The sequence below is a fragment of the Astyanax mexicanus genome, chromosome 2 (assembly GCF_023375975.1).
Source record: "Astyanax mexicanus isolate ESR-SI-001 chromosome 2, AstMex3_surface, whole genome shotgun sequence".
Lineage (NCBI taxonomy): Eukaryota > Metazoa > Chordata > Actinopteri > Characiformes > Acestrorhamphidae > Astyanax > Astyanax mexicanus.
Window position 1 is genome coordinate 6604277 of NC_064409.1, and position 6901 is coordinate 6611177.

Genomic DNA, 6901 nt, shown 5'->3' on the forward strand with positions numbered 1-6901 from the left:
AGAAGATCCATACACCCAAGTGGATGCTTGACAGGACATAGCTAATGTAGTGTCTTCATTAATAATCTTCATCTGTTTAAAGTGATGGAGGCACATAGCACAATATTGTGCTGCCCCACTGTGGCGTGAAGAGGAACTTCTACTACTGGTTTAAAATAAAAAACAAGTAGAGGATAAACGCAGTGGGATATCTTATCATTATTAGTTTATTCTTAAACTTTTTTTTAATAACCTTAATTTTATCCTGCTTTTGTTGGAGTAACTGTCTCTACCATCCAGGAAAAGCCTTTTACTATGGTTTGATTGCATTTAGCCAGTAACAAGAGCAGTAATAGTGAGGTCAGTAGGATGATTAATGCTAATCACCTCGCCTCATCCCCACCTTTTTCTTAACTTATTTTAACTTATTTTAATGCAGTTTTGTGTTAAACTCTTAATTTACATGGTTTCAAGCAAGTAATATATGCTTGTAATGGTAAAAAAAATACATAAAGGAATATTATACACGGGCCCAAAAAAAAAAGATCATCGCCTGGATTTTACTAAGGAATTAACATATTTTTTCCTCACTATAAGGTGCATTTATCCTTTTATTTTCCCAAAAATCGTGTGCTTTAAATTCCACTGTGCCTTATGTATGAATTCTACCAGTCAGGTATTAAGGAGCAGTAAAGCCACTCCACTGAAGTACAGTGTTATACAGGAGTTTCAGTTTAGCTCTCCCGCAGTATTAGCATTAGCCGCTACCCACAGCGCTAAGCGCTAGCTCTTTTGCTATTCAGAGGTGAGTATATTTGACTGTAGTCTGCATGTTTACCGTGTTAAAACAAGCAACGTGGGACAAACCGCTAGCTAATATCACCTTGGCTTACCAGAACACTCAGGGTTCCTCAGTGTAGCTCTGTCGGGCAGCATTAACTGCTAACCGCTAGAACCGCTAAAATAAGAAAAAAAACACATTTATTCTCTACCAGAGTTTGAACCTTTGAGGATTTCAACTCCAAGAACACACAAGTACCAACTGTTATATTAAGCATGGTTGTGGTAGCATCATTTTCTGGGCTGTTTTAAAACTTGTACACTATATCTCGGAACTATTCAATATAATATAATCTAACCCTTTTTAAACTTATCGTAAAGTAAATATATTAAAATGATCCTTTTTTTTACTGTAATATTACCCACTGTGTTCACCTTAGCAGAAATAGCTTATTTTCACAAATAAATTGATAGAGTGTAATTGCATATTATGAAATCAAATGGCAAATGGTCTTTAAATTACTATAGTTTTTACATCAGTTATTTCTGGGACAGTTTCCTACTGAAAAGGAAGTATACTTAAGAGCAATAAAAGTATGTTCAATTAGGTAAAGATTACTAAAAGTACACTTTCTATTTAACATACTTAATGAAAATGCACATTAAATACTGCTTCAAGTAAACTTTAGTGTATTTTTTTGTGTCATTAAGGCGTACATCAATGTGCAAAGTAGTACATTTCCAATATACTTCAGTTGTTTAAAAATTATGTTAAAAAAATATATACTTAAATCTACGTAAGTTCAAAGAACATATGCGAAAAAAGCACTCAAAAGCAAAAATTAATGCTTTTATTTTGTATTTGAATATAGATTAATTTTTAATATTTGAAATATACTTAAGTTGTCATAAGTTGTTCCAAAATAGTACATTTAGTATGTATTTAAGTATGTATTACTTTTTATGCTAATAGTATGCACTTTTTTAGTGTTGAATATGTAAAACAAAAAAACAAACAAAAAAAAACTGGGGTTTCATTCAAACAAATAAAACACTGTAATGTAACTTGTCAGGTCGGCAGCAGAGAATACCGGACTGAGAGAAATGTAGTTGTTGATGTTCTGTGTTTGATGCTGGACGCCCCACACTGCTATTCGATCAGTTTATATGGTTTTTGGCAGACTGAGTGATTTTCTCATCTCACCCCCTGCCCTCTAACACTGACAGAGCTGGAGAACATCCACAGTGATTCTCTGCCATCAGAAATTCTGTGCCAAGACTCTTTATTGTAGCAGTGTCAGACTCTGTCAGACAAACCCTGTGTCAACACCCTCCAACAGAGTTACATCACTGTTTTGGAAGTCAACTGAGATCAGCCTCTACATTATTGGCAGAAAAGAAAATAGGACTGTGAGACACAGAGATGTATTAAGTACTAGAGACCCAGTCTAGAGTAAAAGTATTTTAAGTGCTCTATTATAAAAGTGAGTTAAGTAGAAATTGAAGTGTTCTTTAAGCTCCACACTGGAAGTTGTCAACATTTTTGTAATTAAGTATTGTAATTGAAATTATTGTAAAAGGTAGTAGTGAAGTACTGAAAGTAAAAGTACAGTACTGAGTTATTAGTGTACTTGTTACAGAAAGCAGTGGAAGGTTAGCAGTGCTAAAGGCAGAATGGGAGCAGCGAGGTCTTCTATAAGATCAGCTTGATCTCTTGATAAGACTTCGCAAGTCTCCCCGAAGTTGCGGGAGTCTACTGCATATCAATAACAGCTCCATGATGCCGGCAAGTCAGATAAAATCTCCCGGAATCCAGAACAAGTAGCCTAAGAGAGATTTTTTTCTTAATCATATGTGTGAAAGAGAGAGTTAGGGTGAAAAAAAGGTGCTTCCCTCCTGTGCATATTTATGTAAGTGTTCTAATTGGCCTGTTCTCTGTAAAGCGTCTGTGAGTCAGCCAATCAGTTTTTAGTGAGTGCAGTTTTTTCCCCCTCCTGGACGGGATGCGTTCAGGAGCATCGTGGCTCCCATTAAAACTCATTTCTCCTCTGACTACTCTAAAGTATATCCATGTCTGGAAAAAGTGAAAAACAACAAAACTCTTGCCTGCTGTACAGTTTGTAATATTGATTCAAACATCTCCCATATACCATAGCAACCACTTGGGATGCAATAGCAAATACATTTTTCAAAATGAGCTAAATAAAAGACAATACTTTAAATATGGGTTAAACAATTCATTTCTGTACACATCCTATCTACATGATATTGCTCTTCTGGGATGTACCATGGCTAAAATCAATGGGGCTAAAGCATTAACTCACCTCAACATGCCTATTGTAATCATTTAGTAAGATAAAATCCCTATTACAAACTGTACAGAGGGCAAAACTTTCATTGGTTTTTACTTTTAGAGGTGAAATGAGTTTTGATAGGAGCCATGATGCTCCTGAATGCATCCTGTCCAGGAGGTAAAAAAAAAAAAACACTAACTCACACACTCTTTGCAGAGAACAGGCCAATCAGAACCCTCTCTGTTTTGCATGCTATTCATGAATATGCAAATGAGGGGAGTGCCTTTCTCACCCTCTCCCTCTCTTTCGCACATGAGATTGGGGATAAAAGTCTGTGTCGCCTGTGTGTGCGTTGTTATTGATATGCACTAGACTCCGGCGACTTCTGGGAGATTTGGGAGGTCTGCACTAATTCTGTGATAAAGTTGTGAATAAGCTAAACGCAATATCTATGTGCAATGTTCATATAGTTAGTATAGTAATTTTGTAAACTTTGTTGAAATAAAACAAAAAAATCAATTAAAAAATCTTTCAAGCCTGCAGAACATTATACTGTTTTTCTCACTAATATCCACAGTGCTGAGGCAGCCTGAGCTGGAACTCTGCCATCACTGTTTGCAGAGAGTGAAGAAGATTAATGAGGGGTTTCACTCGGGACAACAGTTCAGGAGCAAGTCCCACCTGTGCTGAAACACAGACAATTCTTCAGCCTGATGCACACTGCAGACAACATGCTGCCAGCGCTAACAGAGCTTAACTAACATTTAAATAAACACAGCCTGATCACATGTGTGTAATGGCAGCTACAGGTTGGTATAATGATGGCTTTATTATTTTTGGGATAAATTACATTATAAAATGTCATGGGACATCTGATAATCAGTACTGTTTTAAGGAAGATCTTTGTATTAAAAACATTTAATTAGTGATTTTAATGAGTTATTACCCTGATAACTCATTATGTAATATATTATGTATATTCTGTAATTTTATAGTATATTCATTTCCACTCATTCATGCTAGAGATGTACTTGCTTTTAACTATCTGTGTACGCACGTGTCATCTGTGGACGTCCAATCTCCCTGAAATATTAACTAAGCAGATTAAGAAATTATTTTTTTTTCCCAATACTTATTCGTATAAACTCCACCTATAGTGCAGTATAGGATCCTGTAGCATGGCCTAAGCTTTTGTCCTTTACGGCATTTTTACCCTTTATATTACTTTTACTTTTATACTTTAAGTAGTTTTGAAACATTTATTTTAAGAGTAAACAGCTTGAGTTGATACTTCACCTTCTACAGAAGTATGTTTTAAACCCTGGTATCTATACTTCTACCCACAGAGTAATGAAAGTAATGAATACTTTTCACACCTATAAAGCTAGGCCTAGACTTGAATGCAGGAGTGACCTTGACCGACCTCTGAGCGTGTGGACGCCACCAGCTGTGTCACAAATCGCCACACCAAGTTAAGAGTTGAAGTTTTATGTTCATGAACTGATTCCTTTGAAATGTTTAAAAGAGTCAAATACTCATGAGGGACTTTGCGTTTGTTTACAAAAACAGACATCTTATAGTTGTGTAGTCACACTATCCACTACTAGGTTTTACCATGTAGTCACTCTTTATTCAGTTTCTTTCACTTTCTTTATTGTTCAACTGAAAAGGGAACAAACAATTTGAGGGGATGTATTCAACTTTCTTCTTTGAACAAACAAATGAGTAATTAATTGATTTTAATTGATCATTTTGCATAGTGTAGCTTTATACGTTTTTCATTAATTGTATTTAAAACATTTTATATTATTCAATAATATACAGCTCGGGAGACCACTTCAGTTTCTGAATCCGTTTCTCTGATTTTGCTATTTATAGGTATATGTTTGAGTAAAATGAACATTGCTGTTTTATTCTATATTCCTCCCAAATTCCAAATAAAAATATGGTCATTTAGAGCATTTATTTGCAGAAAATGAGAAATGCCTGAAATTACAAAAAAGGTCCAGAACGTTCAGTTCAGTTCATAAAGTTTTAAGTGTTCAGAAATCCATATTTGCTGAAATAACCCTGGTTTTAATCACAGTTTTTATGCATCATGGCATCATGTTCTCCTCCACCGGTCTTACACACTGCTTTTGGATTACTTTATGCCACTTCTAGTGCAGTTCAGCTTGATTTGATGGCTTGGGATCATCCATTTTCCTCTTGATTATATTTCAGAGTTTTTTTAATTTGGTAAAATCAAAGAAACTCAATTTTTAGTGGCTTATTTTCCAGAACTGTACTAGATCCGATGCTGAAAAGAACCGATTCAGCAGAAAGAATCAGTCACGAGTCACATAGGTGATTCAAACGTTTTCCTGTATTTTTGCCTGATCTTGTAGCCATATGGATTCAGTGCTGTCCACATTCATCTATTTACCTATCTTTAGAAATCTGATACCAGCTATTTGGAACCAGCTGAAGAAAGATTCGGGATTCGTGTAAGAGCTCAGGCGCAGCTCTACGTAGCACTGAGCTTCTTCATGTGCGCTTTTTATACAGAGAGGCTGTCGACTTCCTATTATTCCCGTTATATCAGTAAACACTGCTCCCCGCTAGAGGGAGCCCGCGAGGGAGACCTCAATCAATGGGGTGAATGGGGCTAAACGGCTAAAAACTCTAATTTAAAGTAGTACTTAACTAATTTCCTCTAAATTGCTTTAATTTTAGGAAGTTTGTTTAACTTTTTAAATGAAAAAGCAAAAAATACACGCCTAATTATTTATTTTCTTCTACATTTATTGGGTTTTATGTAGTAAGGACGCTAGCGTCAATGCTAATGTGGGCTGACTGGTTGGTAAACTTATGCCAGAGCACTGAGTTTAAAAGTTTTATTAGTTGACATTGTGTTGTTCTTTTGTTAAATTATTAAATGTTTCAGTATAAAAATAATTAAACATTTGTAAACTAACATTAATTAACTTTTAGTGAAATATGTGAAATTAACAGCGTCCAGCAGCTTAAATTGTTACAATATTGGGCAGTGTCATGCCAGTTACTTTTTTCATAATTAAAAATATAATTTATTTACCCATTTAGCAGTCTGTATTGGTGATACAAAAGCAATATTCTTAGCTGAAAGTATGAACATAAATCAGGCTTTCTGCTTACCACAACTTTTTTTAAACTTTATGTATATTATGCATTATTATATTATTCAAAAAGCGAGTGTACAAGTAACGTCAGACAAGAAATGTGCATATAATTTGTTTAGATATAATGTATTTTTTACCCATTTAGTGATATTACTTCAATTAAATCAGGTTTTTTCTAACTTGCTACAAAACGCAGATTTTTAACTTTTTTGTACTGTTTTCATAATAAGAATAAGGAAAAAGATACACGTTGGATTTTTTATTATTAATCTCATTTTTTTACTTACCCAAGCAAACAGCATATTCAAAATTACTTATTGTCTAAAAAATAATGACCTACTATCTCTACTATCTCAGCGCATAAAATCAATATATTTGCACGAAGCAACACGTTTTGGGTCCTTCTAATTTGTTGCAATTCCTTAATAACCTTAGTGAAAGTTGCCCTCAAAATTAAACTCAAGAACAGCATGTACAGCTTAAAACTATTGCTAATAACCTCAAATATTTTACCATTTATTGTAAAAGCAGTGTGTGGTGGCGTTCATGTGCTACCATACACGACATGAAGGTAGCATTATTATCTCACAAAATAAAAGAGTAGGATCTCTTTTAAATAATTAACTTAGTATTTCACAATAACGACTTAGTATCTGAACGTATGAAAATGTATCAGGGTTTCTGTTTTTTTAATTACTTTTTATGCAT